This window comes from Mobula birostris, chromosome X, assembly GCF_030028105.1.
Source record: "Mobula birostris isolate sMobBir1 chromosome X, sMobBir1.hap1, whole genome shotgun sequence".
In the NCBI taxonomy this organism is placed as follows: domain Eukaryota; kingdom Metazoa; phylum Chordata; class Chondrichthyes; order Myliobatiformes; family Myliobatidae; genus Mobula; species Mobula birostris.
In genome coordinates, this window is record NC_092402.1 from 2,772,407 (window position 1) to 2,789,878 (window position 17,472).

At 47.9% G+C, this 17,472-nt stretch overlaps 1 long non-coding RNA gene across 1 annotated transcript in view; it reads left to right on the forward strand.

Annotated features, from left to right (window-relative positions):
- LOC140191388 (uncharacterized) overlaps positions 1–17,472 on the forward strand; it is a 42,424-nt gene that overhangs the window by 9,192 nt on the left and 15,760 nt on the right. The window lies entirely within an intron of this gene.

The window sequence follows — 17,472 nt, forward strand, 5'->3', positions numbered from 1 at the left end:
AATAGACTGGTCCTGGACTTATTTTCCATCGGGCAGAGTTTGCGTTTTGCTGTCTGATTGTTTGTGGTTTTTGTATTGCTATATTTACGCTCTATCCTTGGTTGGTGTGGCTGTAACGGAACCAAATTTCCCTCGGGATTAATAAGGTATATCTATCTATCTTTAGCAGTTCTGTAAGAGCAGTCTGTTTGGATTTGAGGTAAAGATAAGAAGCTTTGTCGTTCAACTTAGGAGTGAGGCGTCTTCCAATCAGGATGGTGGAGTTGGGAGGAGGTTCCAGAGAACACTGGACCGAGAGCTTGTTTTTTTTTTGTGTGAGGGTCACTGGTGTGGGTCGAGGTCTTTGTTTTTTTGGCGGGAGCTGGGAGGAGACAGGAGGGGGAAGGTGGCCGAGGTTGCCGATCCTGGCCCGTAAAGGTGCTTTCTGCAGATGAATGGCTTCAGAGAGGAAGGACAAATACTCCCATTTCTCGAGATGGATTTCAGGCGACATTCGGAAGGTAGTGTGTGCTGTCATGCAGAGAGGGTCCAGCGCGTGAGTTAAAGATGAGTTCAAGCTGAGCTGCAACTTTGACTGTTTAGTTATGATGCGTCCTTTTTTTTTAATAACTCTTTGGTTAAGTTAATGCACATAAATATGCTTTCTTTATATTGTACGCAGTGAGGATCTGTTATTCTTGCCAGCGGGTGATTGCTGGTGGGGGAAGGGGTAGTAAATCACACAGCATTCACACAAACCGGGGTTTGAGTGGACGAGGCATCCCAAACCTCACAGATTTGGCGGGACGAAAGTCACATACGACCCGGACGTGCGAAGCCGGGGAAAGGCGGGTTTCTCGCACAGAGACCAGTGGCTGTTAGCAAGGGGCTAAGGAGCTACATTTCCAGAGACCCCCATTAAAAAGGGGTTTTGTATTAGGGCGTAAGACATAGGAGCAGAATTAGGCCATTTGGCCCATCAAGTCTACTCCGCCATTTAATCATGGCTGATCTTTTTTCCCCACTCCCTGGCCTTCTCCCCGTAACCTTTGATGCCACGTCCAATCAAGAACCTGTCAAGCACCCAACGACTTGGCGTCCACAGCTGTCCACAGCTATCATTCTCCAAGGGAAAATGAAAACCTTGGATCTGGTCTTGTGCAGCGAGACAGGTAAAATTAATGATCTTGCGGTTAGGGCTCCTACCTGAAAACAGTACGACTGAATTATGGCCCAGTCCATCGTGGATAAAGCCCTCCACTCCATTGAGCATATCTACATGGAACGTTGTCACAGGACAGCAGCGTCTGTCATCAGGGACCCCCACCACCCAGGTCATGCTCTCTTCTTGCTGCTGTATTAGGAAGGAGGTACAGGAGCCTCAGGACCCACACCACCAGGATCGGGAACAGTTATTACCCCTCAACCATCAGGAAGGAGGTACAGGAGCCTCAGGACCAGCACCAGGTTCAGGAACAGTTATTACCCCCTCAACCATCAGGAAGGAGGTACAGGAGCCTCAGGACCCACACCATCAGGATCAGGAACAGTTATTACCCCTCAACCATCAGGAAGGAGGTACAGGAGCCTCAGGACCCACACCATCAGGATCAGGAACAGTTATTACCCCTCAACCATCAGGAAGGAGGTACAGGAGCCTCAGGACCCACACCACCAGGTTCAGGAACAGTTATTACCCCTCAACCATCAGGAAGGAGGTACAGGAGCCTCAGGTCCCACACCACCAGGTTCAGGAACAGTTATTACCCCTCAACCATCAGGCTCCTGAACCAGAGGGGATAACTTCACTCAACTTTCTAGTCCTAACTGAATAGCTTAGAACTTTATTCCTTAGAAGGTAGAGGGTTGAGGGGGAGATTTGAGGGCGGTGTACAAAACTATGAGTGTAGAGACAGGGTAAGTGCAAGCAGGCTTTTTCCACTGAGGGTGGGTGGGACTAGAACCAGAGGTGATGGGTTAAGAGTGAAAGGTGAGAAGTTTAAGGGGAACATGAGGGGAAACTTCTTCACTCGAGTGCGGATCGAACTGCCAGCCCAAGTGGTGGATGTGGGTTCGATTTCAATGTTTGAGAGAAGTTTGGATAGGTACGTGGATGGGAGGGGTATGGAGGCCTATGGTACAGGTGCCAGTCGATGGGAGAAGGCTGTTCAGCAAGACTAGATGGGCCGAAGGGCCTGTTTCTGTGCTGTATTTCTCGTGCCCCATTACTGAAGGGTTCCCACAAACTATGGACTCACTTTCAAGGCCTCTTCAACTCACGTTCTGGACACTTATTCCTTATCTATTATTATTATTTCTTTATTTTGTATTTGCACAGTTTGTTGTCTTTAGCACGCAGGTTGCTTGTCGGTCCTAACGGGTGAGCTTTTCCATTGATCCCGCAGCGTTTCTTGGTTTTTACTGTGAATGCCCACAAGAAAACGAATCTCAGGGTTGTACGTATGTGGTGACACGCCCATCATGATAAATTTACTCTGTACGAGTAGATGGTGCTGTTGTTCCAATCTGGCAAATTCGAGTGGGCAAGTTCATGGCAGATGCAATTTAATGTGGATAAATGTGAGGTTATCCACTTTGGTGGCAAAAATAGGAAAACAGATTATTATCTGCATGGTGGCCGATTAGGAAAAGGGGAGGTGCAACGAGACCTGGGTGTCATTATCCACCAGTCATTGAAAGTGGGCATGCAGGTACAGCAGGCGGTGAAAAAGGCGAATGGTATGCTGGCATTCATAGCGAGAGGATTCGAGTACAGGAGCAGGGAGGTACTACTGCAGTTGTACAAGGCCTTGGTGAGACCACACCTGGAGTATTGTGTGCAGTTTTGGTCCCCTAATCTGAGGAAAGACATCCTTGCCATAGAGGGAGTACAAAGAAGGTTCACCAGATTGATTCCTGGGATGGCAGGACTTTCATATGAAGAAAGACTGGATGAACTGGGCTTGTACTCGTTGGAATTTAGAAGATTGAGGGGGGATCTGATTGAAACGTATAAAATCCTAAAGGGATTGGACAGGCTAGATGCAGGAAGATTGTTCCCGATGTTGGGGAAGTCCAGAACGAGGGGTCACAGTTTGAGGATAAGGGGGAAACCTTTTAGGACCGAGATTAGGAAAAACTTCTTCACACAGAGAGTGGTGAATCTGTGGAATTCTCTGCCACAGGAAACAGTTGAGGCCAGTTCATTGGCTATATTTAAGAGGGAGTTAGATATGGCCCTTGTGGCTACGGGGATCAGGGGGTATGGAGGGAAGGCTGGGGCGGGGTTCTGAGTTGGATGATCAGCCATGATCATAATAAATGGCGGTGCAGGCTCGAGGGGCCAAATGGCCTACTCCTGCACCTATTTTCTATGTTTCTATGTTTCTAAACCCTGTGTATTATTCCCAAACAGAGGGGATTCCTGTGGGGCAGGTGACGACCCACAGGGAAACACAGGCTATGTGGTAAGGACAGTGGAAGACTTTCAAAGAGATTTCTCACAGTGCTCAACAGAAGTATTTGTATGTTCATTATGTGCCCTGTTGGTCTGACGTGGGCGACCGTGATCTTACAACTTCATCGTCATGTGCCATGTTGTATGACATCATTATGTGCTGTGTCATATGACATCATCCCAATGCGCCGTGTGGCATGACGTGGCCGATCGTGGTCTTTCCCTGACCATGATTGATCCTGGCAGATTTTATCTACAGAAGTGGTTTGCCATCTGCTTCTTCTGGGCAGTGACTTTACAAGATGGGTGACCAATGTTCTTCAGGGATTGTCTGCTTGGCGTCAGCGGTCGCATAACCAGGACTTGTGATTATGGCTTTACGTGGCCCTGAACGGGGAGGGGGAGGTGCTAAGCAGGTGCTACACCTTGCCCAAGGGTGATCTGCAGGCTCGCGGACGGAAAGAGCGCCTCACACCTCCTTTGGTAGGGATGTGTCTCCACCCCGCCACCCACCAACAGGAGTATGTTCCAGTTAAAAGTAAGGTGGGAGCGGGGAGAGCAGGACTAGGATAACCAGGGAAATAACAACTAAAAGCTCTTGCAAACAAAATTGGTGAGAGTAGTGGGAAAACTTTGAACAGCAACAGAGAACTACTGAGCAAACGATAGAGAAATGAAAGATGGATTATAAGTCTACGAGGCCCTCTGCTGGTCGGGTTCCAGCATGGAATTTGTGTACTGGCTGTCTCCGTGATGCACATGCCTGGGCAGTACAATATGGAGAGCAAGCTGTTGCCCATGTAGCAAGCTCCCCCTCTCCCCACCCCCATGCAGATGATGAGTCCAAAGACACAGCAGAGACCGACACAGTTTGGTACCGGGGGGGGTTGCAGGAGTTGCCAGTCAGCGTTGAACTCAACGTAGGGCAGCCTGAGGGACTCCAGCTCCAGATTTTACCCCCGGGGTTCACACCCGAAGCCCTCCCTGTGAGTGGGTGCAGCCGCAAGGCAGCAGAGGTGTGAGATCAGAGTTTTCCTTCTCCTAGATGAGCTGCCAACCGTGGCTGACGAGCCCCTCTGCCTGAAGTGACTGGATTTAAGTTGCTAGTGTAGCCCCCCGGCCAGCCTCAGGGTCGCTCGGCTCACTGTCGTTTAAGGAAACAGCTCTCGGCCCTGCCAAACTGGGTAATAGTTTGTGTGGATGCTGTGTGATGTACCCCACCCCACCCAAATAACAGACAATACACCAGATACGATTAAATGATTTACAGTTTATAGATATTACTGGAACTATGTAATTAATAGAGAATAAAATGTAAAAGGAAAATAAAAGGCACCACATTTATCAAAGTTCAATCTCTTCATGTACAAACAGTTGGAGCTCAGGACCCTTCTTCACCCTGCGACCCCTCGGACCACCTCAACCGGCCGCCTGGGACCAACAACGGTGGTCAACTAGACGCTCCACAGGAGTCCGTCTCCGTCTCCCCTCCTCGCCGAACGTCCCGCTCGGGGTCCGACCCCGTTAGCAGATATCACAGCACTTGGTCCATCCTCTGTCTCTTTTTCCTGCCTTCTGCCCCAAAACCCCGCGTATACAGTATCTTACAGACACACCAAAAACATTACAACTTCCCACCTGGTTTGTAACATCTTCTTATCAGTAACGTGATCCAAACAAACTGCTAGCGGGAGGACTTTCTCAGCAGTTAACATAACAAAGAAGCCCTTTCAATTATAACGTAACAAAGAAGTCATTTTAATTAGACTATACAGTAACATAAAAAAGAAAAAAAAAACCCTTACACTAGTAACCCACCTTTTCCCCTTCTCCTGTCAGTAGAAATGGTTCTTCTGGGTGTAGTCACCAGGAGCTGGTCTTGGTTCTCATAGGCTATCTGAGGCACAGACCATTGGGAGCATTTAATAGGTAGTGGGAGCCTGTCCCCACTACCTCTCCTGGCTAAGACAACCTTAGGGAACTAAAGCAAACTCACCCCAAATATAAAAATAGATCATAAAAATTTTTATACTGTATAAAATGGCAAAGTTTGGCGAAAATAAATGTAGATCCCTTGAAAGATGAGGGTAATGTGGGTGGCAGTGTGGAGACCAACACACATCAAAGTTGCTGGTGAACGCAGCAGGCCAGGCAGCATCTCTAGGAAGAGGTGCAGCCGACGTCTCAGGCCGAGACTGAAGGGTCTCGAAACGTCGACTGCACCTCTTCCTAGAGATGCTGCCTGGCCTGCTGTGTTCACCAGCAACTTTTATGCGTGTTGCTTGAATTTCCAGCATCTGCAGAATTCCTGTTGTTGGCAGTGTGGAGATGTGTCTCTACCAAGGCGCTCCTTCCCTCCGCTAGCCTGCAGGTCACCCTCGGGCAAGGTGTAGCACCTGCTTAGCCCCGCGATCAGGGTCAGGTGAACCCATGGGAGCAGGTGGCGGATGGTCGTACGAGCGGCCGGTGCAGATCACAAGTCCTGGTGATGCGACCACTGACGCCAGGCAGACAATCTCTGAAGAGTAATGATAATGGCTGGGGGTGGGGTCACCCGTCTTGGGAAGACACTGGCCAGAAGAAGGCGATGGCAAATCACTTCTGTACAAAAATTTCCCAAGGACAATCATGGTCACAGATTATACAACATGGCACATAATGATGAATTTGTAAATGGTCGAGATCTTGAAGACTATTTTGTTTTGGCCTTCATGGTGGAGGAGATGACTAACGTGCCAAAGAGAGATGTTATGGGTGTCCTGGGAGGTGAGGATTCAATGCAAGCGTTGTCGTTGAAGAGGTAGTGGTGCAAAAACTAGTGGTGTGAAGGTAGGCAAGTCCTCTGGCCTGATGAGATGCATCCCACTGTGCTGAGAAACGTCAAAGGTTAGAGTGGAGTGTTGTAACTTACTAATATTCTCTCAGCTCTGGGCAGGTCCTGGTGGATTGGAATGTCACAGCACAGTTTAATTAAAAAAGGCTGTCAGCAAAATCTCACCGGAGTTCTTTGAGGATATAAAATTCACAGTTTTGAAGAGGTAGATGTTGTGTTCTTGGATTTCCAGAAAGCATTCAGTAAGGTGCCTCATCACCCAGAAGGTATGGAGTTGGGGATCATGTATCAGTGTGGATAGAGAGAGAATTAGTTAACCAATAGAGTCAGGGGTAACGTATTATCATGGATAGAGGACTGGGTAACCAAAAGAGGATATCTTAATTGCAAAATATCTTTATTACAAATTCAGTGCTACAATATATACAGACCAGTGACTATCACAACTACTAGACAAATGACATTAAACTAAAATGTTTCCATCTCTGCTGATGATGGCAATAGCCCTCCGCGGAGCCCAACAGTCCCAGAATGCCTCTATCGTCACCGTGTTCCTTCTCAATATTTACCCGGGCATGAACATCCCTGTTAAACATTGCCAGGCAGTCAGGCAGATCCCTCCGCAACCTGTTTTCAAGACCCACGAATGGCTGTTTTCGCCAGCCCCAGGAGCAAGTTCACAAGGACGTCCTCATCCCAATGCCCCCCTCCTTACTGGATGACCATATATAAATAGGGTGGGGCTTAAACATAACCAGAAGGCGAAAGGCAGCCCACTCAGATACACAGAATGGGGCTGCAGCCTCACACACCCCATGTACATGTGGTACACGGTCTCCTCCAGCCCACAGAAATGACATGCGGCTGGGAGATCTGTGTACAAACTAAAGAACTTACTGGAGGGCACCGCTTTATGCAGCAGCCTCCACTCCAAATCCCCCAGGTGCATGGGAACTCTGTTATAAAGGGACTTAGAGAGTTGGGGGTAATGTATTATCATGGATAGAGGATTGGGTGTAATGTATTATAGAAACATAAAAAGCCTACAGCACAATACAGGTCCTTCAGCCCACAAACCTAGGCTGAATACGTCCTTACCTTAGAACTACCAAGGCTTACCCATAGCCCTCTATTTTTCAATGCTCCATGTACCTCTTAAAAGACCCCATCGTTTCCACCTCCACCACCGTCACCGGCAGCCCATTCCACGCACTCACCACTCTCTGCGTAAAAAAACTTACCCCGACATCTCCTCTGTACCTGCTTCCAAGCACCTTAAAACTGTGCCTTCTCGTGCTAGCTATTCCAGCCTTGGGGGAAAAAGTCTCTGACTATCCACACGATCAATGCCTCTCATCATCTTATACACCTCTATCAGGTCACCTCTCATCCTCCGTCGTTCCAAGGAGAAAAGGCAAGTTCACTCCCCTATTCTCATAAGGCATGTTCCCCAAGCCAGACAACATCCTTGTAAATCTTCTCTGGACCCTTTCTGTGGTTTCCAAATCCTTCCTGTAGTGAGGCGACCAGAACTGAGCACAATACTCCAAGTGGGGTCTGACTAGGGTCCTATATAGCTGTAACATTACCTCTCGGCTCTTAAACCCAATTCCACGATTGGTGAAGGCCAATGCACTGTATGCCATCTTAACCCCAGAGTCAACCTGCACAGCAGCTTTGAGTGTCCTATGGACTCGGACCCCAAGATCCCTCTGATAGAAGCATAGAGACAGAAACATAGAAAATAGGTGCAGGAGTAGACCATTTGGCCCTTCGAGCCTGCACTGCCATTCAGTACAATCATGGCTGATCATCCAACTCAGAACCTTGTACCTGCCTTCTCTCCATACCCCCGATCCCTTTAGCCACAAGGGCCTTATCTAACTCCCTCGTAAATATAGCCAATAAACTGGCCTCAACTGTTTTCTGTGACAGAGAATTCCACAGATTGACCACTCTCTCTGTGAAGAAGTTTTTCCTCATCTTGGTCCTAAAAGGCTTCCCCTTTATCCTCAAACTGTGACCCCTCATTCTGGACTTCCCAACATCGGGAACAATCTTCCTACATCTAGCCTGTCCAATCCCTTTAGAATTTTATACGTTTCAATAAGATCCCCCCTCAATCTTCTAAATTCCATAGAGTATAAGCCTAGTTCATCCAGTCTTTCTTCTTATGAAAGTCCTGCCATCCCAGGAATCAATCTGGTGAACCTTCTTTGTACTCCCTCTATGGCAAGAATGTCTTTCCTCAGATTAGAGGACCAAAACTGCACACAATACTCCAGGTGTGGCCTCACCAAGGCCTTGTACAACTGCAGTAGTACCTCCCTGCTCCTGTACTCGAATCCTCTTGCTATGAATGCCAGCATACCATTCGCCTTTTTCACCGCCTGCTGTACCTGCATGCCCACTTTCAATGACTGGTGTATAATGACACCCAGGTCTCGTTGCACCTCCCCTTTTCCTAATCGGCCACAATTCGGATAATGATCTGTTTTCCTGTTCTTGCCACCAAAGTGGATAACCTCACATTTATCCACATTAAGTTGCATCTGCCATGAATTTGCCCACTCACCTAACCTATCCAAGTCACCCTGCATCCTCTTAGCTCCTCCTCACAGCTAACACTGCCGCCCAGCTTTGTGTCATCTGCAAACTGAGAGATGCTGCATTTAATTCCCTCGTCTAAGTCATTAATGTATATTGTAAACAACTGGGGTCACAGCACTGAGCCTTGCGGTACCCCACTAGTCACTGCCTGCCATTCTGAAAAGGTCCCGTTTGTTCCCACTCTTTGCTTCCTGTCTGCCAATCAATTCTCTATCCACATCAATACCATACCCCCAATACTGTGTGCTTTAAGTTTGCACACTAATCTCCTGTGTGGGACCTTGTCAAAAGCCTTTTGAAAATCCAAATATACCACATCCACTGGTTCTCTCCTATCCACACGACTAGTTACATCCTCAAAAAATTCTGTGAGATTCATCAGACATGATTTTCCTTTCACAAATCCATGCTGACTTTGTCCGATGATTTCACCACTTTCCAATGTGCTGTTATCACATCTTTGATAACTGACTCTAGCACTTTCCCCACCACTGACGTTAGGCTAACCGGTCTATAATTCCTTGGTTTCTCTCTCCCTCCTTTTTTAAAAAGCGGGGTTACATTTGCCACCCTCCAATCCTCAGGAACTAATCCAGAATCTAAAGAGTTTTGAAAAACTATCACTAATGCATCCAGTATTTCTTCTGCTACTTCCTTAAGCACTCTGGGATGCAGACCATCTGGCCCGGGGGATTTATCTGCCTTCTATCCCTTCAATTTACCTAACACCACTTCCCTACTAACATGTGTTTCCCTCACTTCCTCCATCTCACTAGACCTTCGGCCCCCTACTATTTCCAGAAGATTATTTACATCCTCCTTAGTGAAGACAGAACCAAAGTAGTTATTCAATTGGTCTGCCATGTCCTTGTTCCCCATGATCAATTCACCTGTTTCTGACTGTAAGGGACCTACATTTGTCTTAACCAATCTTTTTCTTTTCACATATCTATAAAAGCTTTTACAGTCAGTTTTTATGTTCCCTGCCAGCTTTCTCTTATAATCTTTTTTCCCTTTCCTAACTAAGCCCTTTGTCTTCCTCTGCTGGACTCTGAATTTCTCCCAGTCCTCAGGTGAGCAGCTTTTTCTGGCTAATTTGTATGCTTCTTCTTTGGAATTGATACTATCCCTAATTTCCCTTGTCAGCCACAGGTGCACTACCTTCCCTGGTTTATTCTTTTGCCAAACTGGGATGAACAATTGTTGTAGTTCATCCATGCGATCCTTAAATGCTTGCCATTCCATATCCACCGTCAATCCTTTAAGTGTCATTTGCCAGTCTATCTTAGCTGATTCACGTCTCATACCTTCAAAGTTACCCTTCTTTAAATTCAGAACCTTTGTTACTGAATTAACTATGTCACCCTCCATCTTAATGAAGAATTCCACCATATTATGGTCACTCTTACCCAAGGGGCCTCTCACGACAAGATTGCTAACTAACCCTTTCTCATTGCTCAATACCCAGCCCAGAATGGCCTGCTCTCTAGTTGGTTCCTCGACATGTTGGTTCAAAACGCCATCCCGCATACATTCCAAGAAATCCTCTTCCTCAGCACCTTTACCAATTTGGTTCACCCAACCTACATGTAGATTGAAGTTACCCATTATAACTGCTGTTCCTTTATTGCACACATTTCTAATTTCCTGTTTAATACCATCCCCAACCTCACTACTACTGTTAGGTGGCCTGTACGCAACTCCCACCAGCGTTTTCTGACCCTTAGTGTTATGCAGCTCTACCCAATCGATTCCACATCGTCCCAGCTTATGTCCTTCCTTTCTATTGCGTTAATCTCCTCTCTAACCAGCAACGCCACCCCACCTCCTTTTCTTTCATGTCTATCCCTCCTGAATATTGAATATCCCTGAATGTTGAGCTCCCATCCTTGGTCACCCTGGAGCCATGTCTCTGTGATCCCAACTGTATCAAATTCATTAATAACTATCTGCACATTCAATTCATCCACCTTGTTACGAATGCACCTTGCATTGACACACAAAGCCTTCAGGCTTGCTTTTACAACACTCTTAGCCCTTATACAATTATGTTCAAAAGTGTCCCTTTTTGATTTTTGATTTTTGCCCTGGATTTGCCGGCCTGCCACTTTTACTTTTCACCTTACTACTTTTTGCTTCTACCCTCATTTTACACCCCTTGTCTCTCTGCACTTGTTCCCATCCCTCCTGAACAACAGTAGCAAACGCTCCCCCTAGGACATTGGTTCCCGTCCAGCCCAGGTGCAGACCGTCCTGTTTGTACCGGTCCCATCTCCTCCAGAACTGGTTCCAATGCCCCAGAAATTTGAATCCCTCCCCCTTGCACCATTTTTCAAGCCACGTATTCATCTGAAATAACCTCCTATTTCTACTCTGACTAGCACGTGGCACTGGTAGTAATCCAGAGATTATTACCTTTGTGGTCCTACTTTTTAATTATCTCCTAACTCCCTAAATTCACCTTGTAGGACCTCATCCCGTTTTTTACCTATATCGTTGGTACCTATGTGCACCACGACCACCGGCTGTTCACCCTCCCACTCCAGAATGTCCTGCAGCCGCTCAGAGACATCCTTGACCCTTGCACCAGGGAGGCAACATACCCTCCTGGAACACACATCAAAGTTGCTGGTGAATGCAGCAGGCCAGGCAGCATCTCTAGAAAGAGGTACAGTTGACGTTTCAGGCCGAGACCCTTCGTCAGGACTAACTGAAGGAAGAGTTAGTAAGAGATTTGAAAGTGGGAGGGGGAGGGGGAGATACAAAATGATAGGAGAAGACAGGAAGGGGAGGGATAGAGCCAAGAGCTGGACAGGTGATAGGCAAAAGGGGATATGAGAGGATCATGGGACAGGAGGTCCGGGGAGAAAGACAAGGGGGGGGAACCCAGAGGATGGGCAAGGGGTATATTCAGAGGGACAGAGGGAGAAAAAGGAAAGAGAGAGAAAGAATGTGTGTATACAAATAAATAACAGATGGGGTACGAGGAGGAGGTGGGGCATTAGCAGAAGTTAGAGAAGTCGATGTTCATGCCATCAGGTTGGAGGCTACCCAGACGGAATATAAGGTGTTGTTCCTCCAACCTGAGTGTGGCTTCATCTTTACAGTAGAGGAGGCCGTGGATAGACATGTCAGAATGGGAATGGGATGTGGAATTAAAATGTGTGGCCACTGGGAGATCCTGCTTTCTCTGGCGGACAGAGCGTAGATGTTCAGCGAAACGGTCTCCCAGTCTGCGGCGGGTCTCACCAATATATAGAAGGCCACATCGGGAGCACCGGACGCAGTATATCACCCCAGCCGACTCACAGGTGAAGTGTCGCCTCACCTGGAAGGACTTCTGGGGCCCTGGATGGTGGTAAGGGAGGAAGTGTAAGGGCATGTGTAGCACTTGTTCTGCTTACAAGGATAAGTGCCAGGAGGGAGATCAGTGGGGAGGGATGGGGGGGACAAATGGACAAGGGAGTTGCGTAGGTAGCGATCCCTGCGGAAAGCGGGGGGGGCAGGGAAAGGTGTGCTTAGTGGTGGGATCCCGTTGGAGGTGGCGGAAGTTACGGAGAATAATATGTTGGACCCGGAGGCTGGTGGGGTGGTAGGTGAGGACCAGGGGAACCCTGTTCCTAGTGGGGTGGCGGGAAGATGGAGTGAGAGCAGATGGACATGAAATGGGGGAGATGCGTTTGAGAGCAGAGTTGATAGTGGAGGAAGGGAAGCCCCTTTATTTAAAAAAGGAGGACATCTCCCTCGTCCTGGAATGAAAAGCCTCATCCTGAGAGCAGATGCGGCGGAGACGGAGGAATTGCGAGAAGGGGATGGCATTTTTACAAGAGACAGGGTGAGAAGAGGAATAGTCCAGATAGCTGTGAGAGTCAGTAGGCTTATAGTAGACATCAGTGGATAAGCTGTCTCCAGAGACAGAGACAGAAAGATCTAGAAAGGGGAGGGAGGTGTCGGAAATGGACCAGGTAAACTTGAGGGCAGGGTGAAAGTTGGAGGCAAAGTTAATAAAGTCAACGAGTTCTGCATGCATGCAGGAAGCAGCGCCAATGCAGTGGTCGATGTAGCGAAGGAAAAGTGGGGGACAGATACCAGAATAGGCACGGAACATAGATTGTTCCACAAAGCCAACAAAAAGGCAGGCATACGGGTGCCCATAGCTACACCTTTAGTTTGGAGGAAGTGGGAGGAGCCAAAGGAGAAATTATTAAGAGTAAGGACTAATTCCGCTAGACGGAGCAGAGTGGTGGTAGAGGGGAACTGATTAGGTCTGGAATCCAAAAAGAAGCGTAGAGCTTTGAGACCTTCCTGATGGGGGATGGAAGTATATAGGGACTGGACATCCATAGTGAAAATAAAGCGGTGGGGGCCAGGGAACTAAAAATCATCGAAAAGTTTAAGAGCGTGAGGGGTGTCACGAACATAGGTAGGAAGGGATTGAACAAGGGATAAAACCATGTCGAGGTATGCAGAAATGAGTTCGGTGGGGCAGGAGCAAGTTGAGACAATAGGTCGGCCAGGACAGGCAGGTTTGTGGATCTTGGGTAGGAGGTGGAAGCGGGAAGTGCGAGGTGTGGGAACTATAAGGTTGGTAGCAGTGGATGGGAGATCCCCTGAGCGGATAAAGTCGGTGATGGTGTGGGAGACAATGGGCTGGTGCTCCTTACTGGGGTCACAATCGAGGGGTAAATAAGAGGAGGTATCCGCGAGTTGTCGCTGTGCCTCGGCAAGGTAGAGGTCAGTACGCCAGACTACAACAGCACCCCCCTTATCGGCGGGTTTAATAATAAGGTTAGGATTAGTGCGGAGGGAGTGGAGAGTAGAGCGTTCGGAAGGAGTGAGGTTGGAATGGGAGCAAGGTGCGGTGAAGTCGAGACGGTTGATGTCCCGTCGGCAATTAGTGATAAAGAGATCCAGAGCAGGCAGAAGACCAGAGCGGGGTGTCCATGAAGAAGAGGAGAGTTGAAGACGGGAGAAGGGGTCATCGGTGGGGGTGGAAGAGTCCTTGCCGAAGAAGTAGGCTCGGAGACGGAGACGGCGGAAGAAGAGTTCTGCGTCATGGCGAACACGGAACTCGCTGAGATGTGGGCGAAGGGGGACAAAGGTGAGGCCCTTACTGAGGACAGAGCGTTCTGCTTCCGACAGTTGAAGGTCGGAGGGGATGGTAAAGACCCGGCACGGATGAGAGCTGGGATCAGAGGGGGGGAGGGGGAGGCTGGGGGTGTCAATGGAGAGGGAAGGGTTGGGGTGAGAGGAAGATGGAGCCTCTGAGGACCCAGGAGCTGACGATGGGATCTGAAGGAGACGGGATTGCAGAGTTGTGGTGGGGGAAGGGGAGACGGGAATCACAACAGCAGCACATAAAGACCTGGCTTGGAGATCAAGGCTGGAGTCGCAGTTGGTGGTTGCGCAATCGTTTTGAAGGTGTCCATGGTCGTTGGACACCTCCTGGAGTCTCGTTTGCGGCCGCAGAAAAGCCTATCTATTCCCCTTACAATCGAATCCCCTGTCACTATAGCTCTCCCACTCCTTTTCCTTCCCTCCTGTGCTGCAGAGCCACCCACACTGACCCTCCACACTGCCAAGAGTCTTACCTTTAATACTCTATTCTGTCATCATATTTGACCTACCAAAATGAACCACCTCACACTTATCTGGGTTGAACTCCATCTGCCACTTCTTAGCCCAGTTTTGCATCCTATCGATGTCCCGCTGTAGCCTCTGACAGCCCTCCACACTATCCACAACTTGTAACCTCTAACAGCCCTCCACACTATGCACAATACAACCAACCTTTGTGTCATCAGCAAATTTACTAACCCATCCCTCCACATCCTCATCCAGGTCATTTATAAAAATCACAAAGAGTAGGGGTCCCAGAACAGATCCCTGAGGCACACCACTGGTCACTGACCTCCATGCAGAATATGATTTATGTATAACCACTCTTTGCCTTCTGTGGGCAAGCCAGTTCTGGATCCACAAAGCAATGTCCCCTTGGATCCCATGCCTCCTTACTTTCTCAATAAGCCTTGCATGGGGTACCTTATCAAATGCCTTGCTGAAATCCATATACACTACATCTACTGCTGAACATTCATCAATGTGTTTAATCACATCCTCAAAAAATTCAATTAGGCTCGTAAGGCACAACCTGCCTTTCAGAAAGCCTTGCTGACGATTCCCAATCATATTATGCTTCTCCAAATGTTCATAAATCCTGCCTCTCAGAATCTTCTCCATCAACTTACCAACCACTGAATAAGACTCACTGATCTATAATTTCCTGGGCTATCTCTACTCCCTTTCTTGAATAATGAAACAACATCCGCAACCCTCCAATCCTCTGGAACCTCTCCCGACCCCATTGATGATGCAAAGATCATCGCCAGAGGCTCAGCAATCTCCTCCCTCGCCTCCTACACTAGCCTGGGGTACATCTCATCTGATCCCAGTAACTTATCCAACTTGATGCTTTTCAAAAGCTCCAGCACATCTTCTTTCATAATGTCTATATGCTCAAGCTTTTCAGTCTGCTGTAAGTCATCCCTACAATCACCAAGATCCTTTTCCGTAGTGAATACTGAAGCAAAGTATTCATTAAGTACCTCTGCTATCTCCTCCGGTTCCATACACACTTTTCCACTGTCACACTTGTTTGGTCCTATTCTCTCATGTCTTATCCTCTTGCTCTTCACATATTTGTAGAATACCTTGGTGTTTTGCTTAATCCTGTCCGCCAAGGTCTTGTCATGGCCCCTTTTGGATCTCCTAATTTCTTTCTTAAGCTCCTTCCTGCTAGCCATATAATCTTCTAGATCTCTATCATTACCTAGTTTTTTGAACCTTTTGTAAGCTCTTCTTCTTGACTAGATTTACAACAGCCTTTGTATACCACGGTTTCTGTACCCTACCATCCTTTCCCTGTCTCGTTGGAACATACCCATGCAGAATCCCATGCAAATATCCTCTGAACATTTGCCACATTTCTTCTCTACATTTCCCTGAGAACATCTGTTCCCAATTTATACTTCCAAGTTCCTGCCTGATAGCCTCATATTTCCCCTTACTCCAATTAGACATTTCCCTAACTTGTCTGTTCCTGTCCCTCTCCAACACTGTGGTAAAGGAGATAGAATTGTGATCACTATCTCCAAAATGCTCTCCCACTGAGAGACCTGACACCTGACCAGGTTTGTTTCCCAATACCAGATCAAGTACAGCCTCTCCTCCTGTTGGCTTATCTACATATTGTGTCAGGAAACCTTCGTGAACACACCCAACAAACTCCACCCCATCTAAACCCCTTGTTCTAAGGACATGCCAATCGATATTTGAGAAAATAAAATCTCCCACCACAACAACCCTGTTATTATTACACCTTTCCAGAATCTGTCTCCCTATCTGCTCCTCAATGTCCCTGTTACTATTGGGTGGTCTATAAAAAACACCCAGTAAAGTTATTGACCCCTTCCTGTTCCTAACCTCCACCCACAGAGACTCTGTAGACAATCCCTCCATGACTTCCTCCTTTTCTGCAGCCGTGACACTATCTCTGATCAGCAGTGCCACACCCCCATCTCTTTTGCCTCCCTCCCTGTCCTTTCTTAAACATCTAAACCTGGCACTCTAAGTAACCATTCCTGCCCCTGAGCTATCCAAGTCTCTGTAATGGCCACAACATCACAACTCCAAGTATTGATCCATGCTCTAAGCTCATCTGCTTTGTTCATGATACTCCTTGCATTAAACTAGTCACATCTCAAACCGTTGGTCTGTGCACGACCCTTCTCTATCACCTGCCTATCCCCCTTGTCGCACTGTCTCCAAGCTTTCTCTATTTGTGAGCCAACCGCCTCTTCCCTAGTCTCTTCAGTTTGGTTCCCACCCCCAGCACTCCTAGCTTAAGTTCTCCCCAGTAGCCTTTGCAAATCTCCCCGCCAGGATATTGGTCCCCCTGGGATTCAAGTGCAACCTGTCCTTTTTGTACAGGTCACACCTGCCCCAAAAGAGGTCCCAATGATCCAGAAATCTGAATCCCTATCCCCTGCTCCAATCCCTCAGCCACACATTTATCCTCCACCTCATTCTATTCCTGTACTCACTGTCACGTGGTACAGGCAGCAATCCCGAGATTACTACCTTTGTGGTCCTGCCTCTCAACTTCCTTCCTAACTCCCCGTCGTCTGCATTCAGGAATTCTCTGCTTTTCCTATCCATGTTGTTGGTACCAATATGTACCACGACCTCTGCCTGTTCACCTTCCCACTTCAGGATATCGTGGACGTGATCAGAAACATCCCGGACCCTGACACCTGGGAGGCAAACTACCATCCGTGCTTCTTTCCTTATCATGGATAGAGGATTGAGTAACCAACAGAGGTGGGGTTAATGTATTATCATGGATAGAGAGCAACACACACAATGCTGGAGGAACTCAGCAGGCCAGGCAGCATCTATGGGAAAAAGCACAGTCAGTGTTTTGGGTTGAAACCCTTTGGCAGGACTGGAGGAAAAAAAAGCTGAGGAATAGATTTGAAAGGTGAGGGGAGGGGAGAGAGAAACGCCAGGCGATAGGTGAAACCTGGAGGAGGAG